Source organism: Amblyomma americanum, chromosome 6 (genome assembly GCF_052857255.1).
Source record: "Amblyomma americanum isolate KBUSLIRL-KWMA chromosome 6, ASM5285725v1, whole genome shotgun sequence".
Taxonomy (NCBI): Eukaryota; Metazoa; Arthropoda; class Arachnida; order Ixodida; family Ixodidae; genus Amblyomma; species Amblyomma americanum.
This window is the reverse complement of record NC_135502.1, coordinates 73765359-73778524: the sequence shown is the minus strand read 5'-3', so window position 1 is coordinate 73778524 and position 13166 is coordinate 73765359. Positions and strand designations below refer to the sequence as shown.

The 13166-nt window shown below is 49.1% G+C and overlaps 1 non-coding gene across 1 annotated transcript; it reads right to left on the bottom strand.

The window, feature by feature from the left end:
• Positions 1–5088: 5088 nt before the first annotated feature.
• TRNAN-GUU (transfer RNA asparagine (anticodon GUU)) lies at positions 5089–5162 on the bottom strand. Its single transcript has one exon. It is a non-coding gene; the product is annotated as a tRNA-Asn (tRNA).
• Between the last annotated feature and the right edge of the window lie 8004 nt (positions 5163–13166).

Sequence of the window (13166 nt, the reverse complement as noted above, 5' to 3'; positions counted from 1 at the left end):
ACGCCTTTTGTCTGGTGCAGGACCAGATACACTTTCGTCTTCTTTGCCATATCCCCTACCTCAACCTCACGCGGACCGTGATGGCCAGGACCGAATGTCTACTTTCATACAACGAGCGCAAAAACTTGCTCTAGGCCTCCCCATCCGCCCCATTAACCCATAGACTCCGTGAGCTCGGTCTGCCTGTCTGTTGTTGCCAGGAAGAAAGAAAAGGGAAGTGCACAGGTCGGCCCACTGACTCAAGCCGAGCCACAATCGCCACCACGTGCATGATGGAGAGTTGAAAGATGGGATAGAAAGACAGGATAGTAAAGACGCGCGGTATAAAGACCCAGGCCGATCCCGGAGGCAGTGCAATACCGGGCCAACCGGTGGCGGAAGTGAACTCGGAGTCAACACCCTCAAGGGGCTCATTGAGACGCAACAGGCGGCGCAACTTGCACGCCTCAGTACCAACACTCAGGGCCAGTCAGTTCTTGCCAAACTTAGGTACCAAACTCTATCGCCTCGCCTCGACCCCTCTACATCTTTCAGAGCGAAAGCTCTACTTCACGATCAAAGCTGCAAAAGCCGGGTCATCATTGAAGCCTTCACCTTGAATGAATGAATGAATGAATGAATATTGCCACGATTGAGATTCTAAATCTCAATAGAAGGCGATTTTGCACTTAGGAAGCACGCCTGGAAAACTTTAGAAAAATTAAGGGTTAGAGTAGTTTATTACGGATCGCATGGGACAACATGTTATGGGTTTCCAAAGACGCTGTGCCACTCTGAGGTCTCTCAGAGTTGGTTTTAAGCCCAACGTCTGGTAAACCAGAGGAACTAATTTCTTTTAAATGGCTTCCGACAATCTGTTTGAATTGGGCTCTTTCTTTCGCTGTTGGTCATCGCATGACTGGTGTACCTTTGTGTGCTACTTGATGCTTGGGTTTTGTCGCTAAGTGGTTGACTGAGCCCCTGGGGTTTGACCTCTATTATCACTAGCTAGCACATTGTCAACAGAATATCATTTATTCCGCACAGGATCTTATACAGAATGAAGGAAACTCGGTTGGCACTGCGCTATACGTTACGGTTCATGCCGTTTCTTGTCCCTTTACTTGAAGCAGTATTAATGAGGGACGTGAAAATGTCGCACAGATAGGGTTTCCGCCCATTGATCTTAGCGCATAGCGTTGATACTGTGCTGGTTTCTGTTATGAAGGGGTGTCGAAGTGCGGGCCATTTGAAATGAAAAGTACAAACATACACAAAAAATGATCCCACAATTTTCACCCTCCTCCTTCACAAGATCCTTCATTTTCACTTTCATCCGGATTGAACTGCATACTGCACAATGCCGAGGTGTAGATGGGCCGGACAACAGACGCCTACTGTTTATAGACGCGCGGGCCACCTCCCTTGGCGCTTCAAGTTATGCCCTCCACTCCAGTCCAAATATGACCATTGATTGGGCCAACTAGGGCACGTGTTAGTTTTTTGGTTTTTGGGGAAAGGAAATGACGCAATATCTGTCTCACATATCGGCGGACACCTGAACCGCGCCGTAAGGGAAGGGATAAAGGAGGGAGTGAAAGGAGAAAGAGGTACCGTAGTGGAGGGCTCCAGAATAATTTCGGCCACCTGGGGATCTTTGACGTGCACTGACATCGCACAGCACTCGGGCGCCTTAGCGTTTCGATGGGGGCGAAACGCTTGAAACGCGGCCGCCGCGGTCGGGTTCTAACGCGGGAACTCCGGATCAGTAGCCGAGCGCTCTAACCACTGAGCCACCGCGGCGGGTCGAACGTGTTAACGCAGGCAACATTTTGTAGGCAATCCAGTCCGATGCATGGACTTCACTGACATATTTGTTTGCCCAGTAAACATGAAGGCGGCCAAACTTCGCACATCCTAATTTGTCGCCAGTTGCTCAGCTTTAAGCCACTTCCAGCACCTGCGCCTGCGCCTGTATGATGCCTGTCCTGTTGTGTTCTTGTGCCTCTCTCGCCTTTGTTCTTTTCGCGCCGTCCTGACATCTACAGCACCTGCGGGTGTGACAACTCTGATCTGAAACCGCCCCGAACGCGACGAAGCAAGATGCCATCAATACGGCGTCGAGCATGGATGGATGGATGGATGGATACGGCTGAACCTTTTAAATCGGGCGATGGCTCAAGCCACCTAGCCATGACTTATGCAATTTTACTCTTCTCTTGATTTTAGCCACCAATCAGATAACCTTCGCTTGGTTACTTCTACCCGCTTAAAATCTACTTTCCCTTCACTGTCCTTAAACCCCAATGCCTTGGGTAAATCAGCCCCGCTGCTTTCCACTGTAGGGTGAAGCCCTTTACGGAAAAGTATCAAGTGTTCAGCCGTTTCCTCCTCCTCTCCGCACGCAACGCACGACGTGTCTATCTCAAGGTACCTGAAGGTAGCAGTCAACGTATCGCAACGCCCCCAACCTTCGATTTCACTCTCTCAAATGGCTCCGCGAAGGCCAACGTCGGCGTATGGACAGTGACGGGCCTGACGGCACCACGATGCACGGGCTGGTTTCAATACATCCGCAGCTCTGCCAACGCAATTACGGCCCTGCACTTGTTAAATTTGCTGTGAATACAGATAATGATTGGTCGTCGTGTAGTGCCCAATGCCCACCTTTTTCGTGTCCCAGTCGATGACCTTCACTGTTTCTCCAGGAATAATGAATATGCGGGACAAAAGAATAAAAGAAACGAAACGGCTGCTATGGCCTAGTAGTTGCTGAATACCAATATAGGATTGGCCGGACGCTAAAACAAAACTCGCCTTTCGGCGGGGCGAGCAGGCAAAGAGACTGCAACAGTTATCGTGCGGCGTGTGATTTTGATCCCACGTTGTGCAGTGCTCTTAAGATTATAAAGCGATAAGTTATCCGGATACGACTTGCGACCAACTCTATGATGTAGTACTGTCTTTGTCAAAAATAATCAGGCAGGCGCGAACGGCCCGCGGGAGCAGGAGCGCGGTCGTGAGGTGGCATTCGTTCGCCATGCAGCACTTGCTCGCTTAGCGAGCGCTTGCTCCGAGATTACCGCTGATGACTTTGCTTTGCGCACATGCTGGCTGCGTGGATGCTATCATCGACGCAGCGAGCATGAGGGCGTAAAAAGCAACGTCATCGGTGGTAATCACTGGGCAAGTTCTAGCCAGCAAGCGCTGCATGGCGAACGCAATGCCACCTCACGACCGCGCTCCTGCTCCCGCGGGCCGTTCGCGCCTGCCTGATTACTTTTGACAAAGACGTTACGTAAGAGTTCCGCTTTAGAGTTGTTTGTGCGTTATAGTATTGTACAGCAGCACTTCATTATTTCTGCCGTCGCAACGGCGGAAATACGGCAGAGGTATAGAAGTCACGAGGAAGGAAGTTTAGTAGAAAGGTGACTGACGCCAACCAGGCTAATTTCTTTTTTTGAAAAACATGAAGTTTCGGGACCGGCTCGGTCCCTTTTTCGCGGTGTGACTACGGGCGAGGCGCAGCTTGGCTTTTTAAGCCCTCGTGTTGAATACCTCCGGGCCAATGGCCGCAAACCATGGATGTAAGACGAAGGAAGTGTCCCCAGGGAGCGATTAACATTCCTTCGTGTATGTTGTATCATGTGCCACGACTCCAGCAGAAGCCTCCTGCGCTGGTTAGCTTCAGTCTCGAGTAGAATAGTGCCGTCAAAGTCAATTCGGTGGTCACATTCCTCGCAGTGTTCGGCCACCGCGCTGCGCGGACGGTTCATTTGTCGGACGTCCGCTTTGTGTTGCCTCATTGTTTCGGCGAAGTTCCTCGTTTCCCCCACGTACGAAGCGAGACAGACTGAGCAGGGAATCTTGTATACAACCCCTTGGACCCTTTCTTTTGGGTGACGGTCTTTCGGGCGGGGGAGGAAGCGTCAGATGGTGGTAGCCGGTTTGTGCGTTGTTAGCACCCCTTCTTTACCGAGAATTCGAGCCAGCATCTCGCTCACGCCTTTCACGTATGGTATGCAAACACGTTTCCGGTTCTGGCGTGTGCTCTCGGAAGGAATAGAGACAGACATACTGACTTCTGTCAAATGTTTTCTTTTGAGGAAGGAAGTTGCATGGAGTAAATCGGGAAGCGAAGAACTATGCGCACAGCCTTATGTGTGTTGCTGCAACGCGAGCGCGCCATTCCGTCGGGACCCTCTGGCGGCTCAAACAGGCGCTGGAGTTCTGCCAGACGACGTCGAAGCCCTGTCGTGGCCTCGCGGCAACGGCGGCGCGTTCCAGGCGTGGCGTGCCTAGCCGCTTTCGCCGAGTGGTCTGCAGTCGTGTCGCGGCTGCTATACTTCATTGAGACGCACTTTAAATAATAAAGTAAATAAATCCCTTTTGGCGTCTCTTCCCGTCTCTACACCTTCACTCGTTATAGCCTCCTCCCGGAGCCCCAGCGAGTCGATTTAAAGGTATACCGGTAATGATCCATGCAGTTACGGTGCAGCTGGCATCCCTTTTACCTTTTCCGTGGAAAACGAAACGACTTTCAACAAACCCTGTGCGTGTTCCCTTCTTTCTGCGTTCTTGTCTTTTGCACTGTTTTGAGAAGCAAAGTCTATGCATTTGCGGAAGTTATAGCGTTTTTCCGGTATCATAAAACCCATGTATGATAGAATTGCACCTTGTGTCTTATAACAAAAAAAAAACAATGATTGGACGGCGTTCCGATGGAGGCGAAACGCAAAAGGGGCTCGTGTGCTGTGCGATGTTAGCGAACGTTAAGGAGCCCCAGGTTGGGCTAAATCAGACCGGAGCCCTTCACTACGGCGTCCATCATAACCCTTGTGTCTTTAAAGTGGAGAATTTATGATTTGAATTTCTGTTAATTACTTCACGTTGTGCACTGACACAAGATGTGTTAAAAGGACTGACAGTGCAATACCTATCTTCATTACTGCACCCCATCCAGCTCTAGAGGCGAGCGCTTCTTGAGTGCGGTGCTCCTGCTATGGCGCTCATTTCCGCCTAAAACCCGGGATTTAAATCAGCGTCATGGAAACCATCAAGGGGAGCGTCTCCGCAACATGGTTCGGAAAGAAAAAAAAATCACATGCGCGCCTCCGGGAGGGCTCGAACCTCCAACCTTTCGGTGAACAGCCGAACGCGCTAGCCGATTGCGCCACGGAGGCTGGATACTGCGGCAGCTACTGCGACGCCATGGAATGCTCAGTCCACTCCGCACGAATGCCGCAGTGCGTAAGTCCGAGGCAGCGAACATCTCAAATTAAAGATGAACTGCGGAAGACGCGGTGGCTAAGTGGTTAGGGCGCTCGGCTACTATCCGGAGTTCCCAGGCTCGAACCCGACCGCGGTGGCTGCGTTTTGATCGAGGCAAAACGCTATAATGGCGCGTTCACACTTGGACATTCGGCGGCGAAAGGGAGCGGAATCCGCGGCCGCCGAAATGCTGTCTCGTTCACACTTCCGGCCACCTCGTGGCCGCTCATCGCCTGTGTGTAGTCTGCTCACGGCGTACACAGATGTGGCATGAGGTTAATCTATGCTGTCAACATACCAAAACCGTATGCACGCTTGCCTACGCTAAATGCAGCTATTTTATCGGATGTTACGCCATTTATAACATTCCCACATTTTAAACGCCTAGTGGCGCCATCTGGTGGTTAGGAGAGGAACCAGTATTGTCAACAAACCGACGCCCCTCTTAAGCCTAAAAGGCGAAGAATCGTCACCCGAAATAAAAATTAAAGCAAATTTATCGCTCAAACGTTTTCTGATGGGTGAGATTAGACAAAGCGAAAGACCGCTGGCTCTATTATGGCCAGTGAACGCGCTAAAGAAAGGCAGTAACAGCGACGAATTCAGTCTGAAGCGAGGCGTCCTGCATCTAAGGGCGCCGCCATGTTTGTCGCCGCGGGTACTCGCCTTTCTTTTGGCTGAGGAGATTCGGCGGATTTTTTTCCGCCGGCAGAATTCGGTCCTGGACCGATCGGCCTTTCCGCTAGGTATTTCGGCGGAATCTCTGCCGCGGCAGCGGATTCCGCTAGCTCTCGCCGCAGAATGTCCAAGTGTGAACGCGCCACAATCAATCAATCAATCAATAAATCAATCAATCAATCAGTCAATCAATCAATCATGTTTATTTAACATCATGACGATGTTGGGTGCGCCGACAAAAAGCCATTGGGAAGGCTTGACGAGGCCGACGCACCCCACAAGGGCATTGCAGTGGTACACAACATGGTAGCACTTCCAAGGATAAAAAAAAGAAAATGAACAAAAGTAACATATTTGGCATTAGCTGTACATCAATTCGGACTCCTTATTTAGTTGATGTGGGAGAGTGTAGTGCACGTTAAAGATGACCAGGTGGTCGAAATTATTCCGAAGCCCTCCACTACGGCACCTCTTCCTTTCTTCTTTCACTCCCTCCTTTATCCCTTCCCTTACGGCGCGGTTCAGGTGTCCAACGATATATGAGGACAAATACTGCGCCATTTCCTTTCCCCAAAAACCAATTATTATTATTATTAACTGCGGAAGACTACCATCACTCTGGTACACCTTACATGAGCACAATTTTAGACAGGAATGAGAATCAGTCAAAGAGCAGAGTGAAAATGGGCGCAGTTTTAAATGCTGGTGATGCTACGAAACGCTGTGATTTTAAGCTTCTTGCCGACACGTACAAGTGAGGGTTCAACGACCCAGGCGGATAGAGTTGTACGTCGAACTATTCAGTGAGTTTACAGCGAGTTAACAGCGAGTTATTAAGAGAGCGTTACTTGTGAAAGCAACGCTGCGGCTATAGTACGAGGGACGTTTCTACAGAAAAATCTCAGTACGCATACGGCGCTCCTTTTACAGCGTTAGCTGTTGTTAGATCTTTCCTGATTTTCGCGCCGTTATCGGCGTCCGCAAGGCCGTCACCGGGCAACCACCGGTAGAATTGCACCTCCCATCTATGAGCTCAGCACCTCCCAGGCCAGCTCCTCCTGCAAATGAGGCGAGTGCTTTAACTACTGGACCACTGCTGAGGGGGGCCAGTGGTTACTGTATCAGCTGTTCTTAGCCCTTTCTTCAGTTTTGGGCCGTTGGAGGCAGTGTCCGCTCAGGACCATTTTAGGGGACACATATCACGAGCCATGCACCTGCCAGCTAGCAGCATTCGAAAACGAGGCCGATGCTCTGAGCACCGCGGCCGTGGCCCAGTGGTCTTCAGTTCTTCGCGATTGCAAGGAATCTAACGTTGGATCATTCGCGCTGCAAACAAGTAAGCGTGCTGTGATTTCTTAATGCGATAGGGTTAGAGTCGTCGTCACAACAAATCCCTGCCGATGTGCGAGATTAAACTCGCTGATTGGTCGAAAGAGGTCACATGACCTTACAACGTCATCGCAACCTAACCTGATGGGCAACTTCATTCGTTGGAAAAGGTTACATGGCCTTGTTACTCACCACAGCCTGCTCAGAGGCAGGTGGCAACCTGGCCACTGGATTATGAGCAACCTGCCCGCTGCGGCAATTAATGATTCGTCAAGAGAGGTTACGCGACCTTGTGATCTCATCACGACCTGCCCACCGACGTCACACTAAAACCCCGCCCATGTCCGTTGCGAAAGTCCCTGAAAGAGAAAGAAAGAGGTGACTCACGACATTCTCTACCAAAATGCAAAAAAATTACCGCCTCGTATTCTAAATGGATTATTACAAGATCATTTAAGGACCCTTCCTACTGACGTTATAATAGGAACGGACGCCTCGCAATGTAACGAAGAGGCAGATGTGGGAATAATCAGTCCGCCTCTAGATTGGTCCCTTTATCTGCGTCTTCCGGATTACACTCCAATTAAGCAGAGTTTCTGGCTGCAGTGCTTTCTCTTTGCAAGCTCTATAGACCCCTGTCTTTCCGCAGTGGCAGTCATTATGGATTTTTTTATCTTTGTGCTCTTCCATCGCTTTGACTCCCCAATCTTAGACACATTATTATCACTACCTCCTTCACATTTGAACATTGCGTTTTTCATATGGGCCCCTGGTTACAGAATTGTGATGTTGAATGAGTTTGCTGATAACCTGCAAAAGGCGTCCCTCAGCGGCCCCGTGTCGCCTATGTTCCCTGCTACAGCGCATACCACAGCAACATACCACTTGAACGAATTATCATATTTTTTTTATTTGTTACTGTATATCCCATCAGGGACTGTAACAGGAAGGGCTCTGAATGATACAGTTGTAGGGCACATGTTGGTAAGTAAACAATTTGAACAATAACATATGGCAAAAATAGTTACAAAATCGGTTAGAGAATTCAAGTTGAGGTATAATTAATAGGCGGCAAACATGATGACAAGCATACCAAAAAAGGAAATCGGCTGCAGTTAGTGTTATATTTTCAATCTAGGCACACAAAAAAAAAACGGTATAAATAAACAGGGCAGAAAAGTGTGGAAAATGAGAATAATTACTGGGAAACAAACAGGGGATCTATAGCCAGGGCACTGATGAGCTGTTAGTAATATATATGTTTAGATTGTTCCATTCTCGTGTAGCTCGAGAAAAAAAATGAGTATTTGAATATGTCAGTACGGAATGGAAACACGTTTAATTTGTGTGTGAGGTTGTGGCGGGTCGATCTAGTTTTTGTGGTCGTTATGTATTTTGTAGCGGGCACTTCTAGTTGGTTGTGTATTAGCTGATACATAATTTTAAGTCTTGCGAATTTTGCTCTATTCTCCAGAGTTAGGAGTTCTGCACGTTTTAGTAATTGTGTTGGTGAGTCTGTAAGGGAGTGTTTATTATATACACATCTTAGTGCCTTTCTCGGCACCCCTTCAAGTTTTTTAATGAGCTTGTTAGTAAAGGGAAACCAAACGGTGTTGCCGTATTCTAGAATTGGTCTGACAATAGTTTTATATGCTAGTAATTTTGTTTCAGAGGGTGCTAGTTTAAGGCGTCTGTTAATGAAGAAGACTTGTTTTAGTGCATTAGATGTGATGATATTAACGTGCGAATCCCATCTGAAATCAGAGGTTAGTGTCACACCAAGGTACTTATGCAAGGTACTGAAAAGCTGATGTGTGTTTTTCCTAGTTATAGATAAAAGAACAGATTTATTTAAATTGATGTCCATCTTCCTGTCCTGACACCACTGGTACACTGCTTTTAAGGCGTTATTTAAAACTATATGGTCGTCAAAAGAGTTAATTTCCTTGTAAAGGACGCAGTCATCTGCGAAAAGTTTAGTATTCTGTGAAACACAAGCTGGTAGGTCATTTATAAATATTAGGAACAGTACTGGCGCTAGGACACTTCCTTGGGGTACTCCCGATGTAACATTTGTTGTCGCTGATTTCTCATAGTTAATTTCAACAAATTGCATGCGATGACTAAGATAGTCTTTAATCCAGTTTAGAATAGGGCCAGTTCCTAGAATAAGTTGATGTTTTGGAATAAGTTTAGTATGGGACACACGGTCAAATGCTTTCGAGAAGTCTAAAAATATAAGGTCAGTTTGTTTTTGGTTATCAATGCTCGTGGATATGTCATGTGTTCCTGGAAGTATTCCTGGAGGAGGAAAATTTGTCGAACTCGATAACTTCAAATCACTCTAACGAGGCTGTGCTGCCGTATCAAACCTCTTAAATTTCGTCTGCACAGGTCTGGTTTGGCGCTTTCCTCTGCGCATTTTGCCGTAAACATGAATACATAGATCATTGTTGTGTCTTTTGCCGCCGCTTCACCTCTTTGAGATGAAGGTTATTGGAGGGGCCCTCGCAGCATCTTGGCCTTAGTGTGAGCAGTCCCCTCTTGCTACAATGCTACAATTCGACGCCACCACACATGGTTCAGCCACAGACCTGTTTTTTCCGCCGTTCAAAATTTCTAGCTGAAATCTCATCGACTGCCTTTTGCTAAATCTTACAATTTCTGTATTACCTTTTCTGTATTCGTTATTTAATTTTGGATTATTCAATTTACCATTATTATTTTTCTTTTTAGTCGATGCCCTACTTGATTAGGACCCAGATGCATGGAGTTGCACTCTGGCGCGTATTTCGTCTGCTTTTATTTCTTTTATTCTTTTTGGCCACGTAAATGTGCAGGTGAATAAGAATCTATGCCTCCCGATTGTTGGTCGATCCCCAAGTGCGGGGTATGCCATCTGTTGTTAGGTCAACAACAGCGACAGCGGCAACGACACAGCCACACCAATTGAAGAGTGTTGTTTCGTCTACAAAACAGGAATGGAGCCAGGATCTTGTGGCATGTAGTTTATTTTTCTTCTGTTTTTATTAATCTCTCTCATTAATAAAAAACTACAAAATTAAAAAAATACATCCCTTATGCTCCTCGGTTTCGGTGACTGTTCGCTTCCGTCACTAATGACTCAATAGAGATACTTGCTGGAAGGCAAGAAAAATGCTCGTAGTCTCTCTTTTTTATGAAATTTCAGGTGTTGCACATATCTCTAGAACAGCACAGCTGCTAAGGATATGTCCAACTTGAGAGTGTTGCAGCTGTACGTTTGTGCAGCCACCATATTTGATCTGTGGAGAGCGCCTCAAGCAAGCACTGTCGCGCTAAATCGAACTTGGTAGATAGATACAACACATGACGCCTTTGTTCCACAACCATCTTCGTGACCCTGCAGTGAAGGCAGCATCACGAAGCTGGGAGGTTGTGTGTTGTTACGTCTCGCCTTCGACGCGCGGTATAGCCGGCGCGGATGCCACGGACGCCGCGGCTTCGTTCATCGCTGCCGCGACGCCTCCCGCCAAGCGCGTCCAGGCAGGTTTCAGTGCCACGTGTCGTCGTGCGTGCGTGTGTGTGTGTGTGCCTGTTTTGCCCACGCTTGTCAAAGCGCGGCAGCCGGGGAGAGGAGTTCCCCAACTGGGAGGCGAGGAGGTCTGACCGGCGCCGGCCTGGCGGACGCGCCCGTCACGCCTGAACATGTTCAAGCGTCGCCGTATCGGATGACTCTTCCCAAGCCGTTCCCTCTTGCCCTCGACTCCGTGGGTATAAAGGGGGCTGCCCCGGACGCCAACGAGAGACTTCGATTCCTTCCTTCGAGTAACGTGGTCGCCCTGACCGGCTGCTCTTTTGGCGATGCCAGAATAAACAAGTTGTTCTGTTGCCAGTCGAGTCATCCTTTGCCGGGACCTTCGGATGTTTCCAGCTTTGCCCCAGGCCGCCAGGCCAACGCTACCCTTGGGGCTTGCAACCCAAATGCAACAACTGGTTGCCAGCGGTGAGATCCCGACAACGGAGGCCAGCAGCGAAGATATGCGGTCAACTGTATGCTGAGCAGCACAACGACCATCCGGGAGCAGTGCAACGAGCCCTGTGTGATGACTGGTTGCCTGCAGCGGAACGACTGCGCTGAATTCGTGGCTGCGAGGTTTGGTGAGTGCGGGACTTTCTTCTTCTGAGTTTTGCCAGGCTTTTGTTAGTGTCAGAAACAGAGCTGGTAATTGTGTTGTCGTTGCTGCCGGGTTAGTTTGCGGCAAGACAATAGTAGGCAGTAGAGAAAGCAGCATTCGGAGCAGCCATGGATTTGAAGTCGTTGCGCAAACCGAAATTGCTGGAGCTTGCAAGAGAGTTGGGTCTGGATGTCTCAGACAAACTCAGAAAACCAGAACTGCTAAGGGCTATTCTTGAGTTAGAGGCTGAGGATGACGAGCTGTCGGAATGCCTTGAGACCATTGAGGAGAGGGAACAAAAAGAGAGAGGAGCGCGAACGTAAAGAACAAAAAGAGAAAGAGGAGCGAGAACGTAAAGAACAAAAAGAGAAAGAAGAGCGCGACCGTCAACACGCTTTAGAAATGAAGCGTCTCGAGGTAGAGATGGAACGCGCTCGTAATGGAAGTCAGGCACACGGTGCAGGAGAACGGGTATCGTTCAAAATGACTGACCTGATGCGGCCGTTTAAGCTTGGAGAGGACATTGGTTTGTTCCTGGTTAACTTTGAGCGAACGTGCGAGAAGCAGGGGTTCTCTCGGGAAACGTGGCCACAGCGCTTGCTCACTTTGTTACCCGGCGAGGCGGCCGACGTAGTCGCTCGCTTGAAGAGAGAGGAGGCAGAGGATTTCGACCAAGTGAAATCGAGTCTGCTAAAAAAGTACAGGCTGTCAGCGGAGGCGTTCCGTCGGAAGTTTCGGGAAAATGAAAAAGGCAGAAATGAGTCATATACAGAGTTTGCCTACAGGCTTATGTCAAACATGCAGGAGTGGCTCAAAGAAGAGAAAGCGTTTGGTGACCACGAGAAAATTCTGCAGTGTTTCGGGCTGGAACAGTTTTATAGTCGGTTACCTGAGAACGTGCGGTACTGGGTCTTGGATAGGCCAGACGTTAGTACAGTGGCTAAAGCCGCCGAGCTAGCCGAGGAGTTTGTGACGCGTCGGGCTCGCGGAGCTAAGGACGGTCAAAAGGGTGAATTTGGCTCCAAGTCTGAGAGGCCGAAGTTCACACCCATGAGAGCAAGGGGGGACACGCGTAGTGCGGATGCGAGTGAAAGCAGTCCGACCGAACGTAAGGAGACGGCGGCAGCCGAAGCCGAACGCAGAAAGCGGTTCGAGGCGAGGCAAGCGCGCGTGTGTTATACGTGCCAGAAGCCGGGTCACTTTTCGGCGCAGTGTCCAGAAACAAAAACAAAAGTCGTGTTTTTGTCATTATGTAGCACTGACGAGAACATGAAGCTTCTCGAGCCTTACATGCGAGACTTCCTCGTGAACGGGAAAGAGTGCCGAGTGCTTCGTGATTCCGCAGCTACAATGGATGTAGTTCACCCCTCTTACGTAGAACCCGATATGTTCACGGGCGAGTGCGCATGGATCAAGCAAGCAGTGGAAGCTCATAGCGTGTGTCTGCCTGTAGCAAAAGTGCTTATTGAAGGACCTTTCGGAGCAATTGAGACGGAGGCCGCAGTGTCATCTATGCTGCCCCCCCAGTACCCGTACCTATTTTCGAACAGGTCCGATCACCTCCTGCGCGAGAAGGGGCTTTTGTTTGGTGAGGCTAGCGTTCAGGCCTTAACCAGATCGAGAGTTCGGGAGCTCGCTGCAAAGGCGGTAGTTGCGGGGCCGACGTTGTCGAACAATGAGAAAGGGTCGGAGGCGCAGCAAGCTGATACTCAGAGCACGTCCGAACTGAATAAAATTGAGCCTGTAGCGCTG